Below are 950 nucleotides of genomic sequence, written 5' to 3' on the forward strand. Positions count from 1 at the left end.
GGAGCCACTGCCAGTGTGAGTAGACAAGACTGACGACAGACCAAGGATCTGATTCAGTATAAGGCAGCTTAATGCGTTGGGGAGGGGCCATGGCTCAGTGGTAGAACTTCCACGTGGCACTCAGAAGGTCCCAGGTTCAATCCCCGGCATCTCCAGTTGAAAGGGCCAGGCAGGAGGTGATGTGAAAGACCTCTGCCAAAGACCCTGGAGAGCCACTGCCAGTGTGAGTAGACAGTACTGATGACAGACCAAAGATCTGATTCAGTATAATTAGCTTCATTTATTGGGGAGGGGCCATGGCTCAGTGGTAGAGCCTCTGCTTGACATGCAGAAGGTCCCAGGTTCAATCCCTGGCATCTCCAGTTCAAAGGACCAGGCAGGAGGGGATGTGAAAGACCTCTGCCTGAGACCCTGTAGAGCCGCTGCCAGTCTGAGTAGACAATACTGACCTTGATGGACCAAGGATCTGATTCAGTATAAGGCAGCTTTGTGTGTTCACGTGAGCAGTTTAGACATTTGACTCACAGGTGAACACAGCTGTGGGACAAGATACTGTCCACTTATCAAACAGGTTCCCTGTGAAATTCACCGCATCAGTCTCCCCTCCCCTCCCGCATCAGGCTCACGGATTTTATAGCCTCCGGCTCACACATTTTCATCTTGGCTCAGGAAGGACGGCTCCAGAGCAGACTAGCTTATGCAGTAGGCCAAATTGCTCACTCGCAGCTTTAATGCCAGTAGCTCACAAAGTAGAATTTTTGCTCACAAGACTCCACGGCTTAGAGGGAGCATTGCGACGGCATGCCTTACTGAAAGACCAGTATAAGGCAACTCCAGAGGAAGGCAATGGCAAAGAGGAATGCAATGGCAAGCTACCCTTGCTCATCTCTCACCTTGAAAACCCCCATGAGGTGGAACTTCATGAGGCCACCATGAGTTGGTTGTGACTC

At 51.2% G+C, this 950-nt stretch overlaps 1 non-coding gene across 1 annotated transcript; it reads left to right on the forward strand.

Moving 5' to 3' along the window:
- The first annotated feature begins 290 nt into the window (after positions 1-290).
- On the forward strand, positions 291-362 carry TRNAV-GAC. The gene has a single exon. It is a non-coding gene; the product is annotated as a tRNA-Val (tRNA).
- Positions 363-950: the final 588 nt, after the last annotated feature.

The sequence above is a fragment of the Gekko japonicus genome, unplaced genomic scaffold (assembly GCF_001447785.1).
Source record: "Gekko japonicus isolate JY-2015 unplaced genomic scaffold, Gekko_japonicus_V1.1 scaffold1669, whole genome shotgun sequence".
Classification (NCBI taxonomy): Eukaryota; Metazoa; Chordata; class Lepidosauria; order Squamata; family Gekkonidae; genus Gekko; species Gekko japonicus.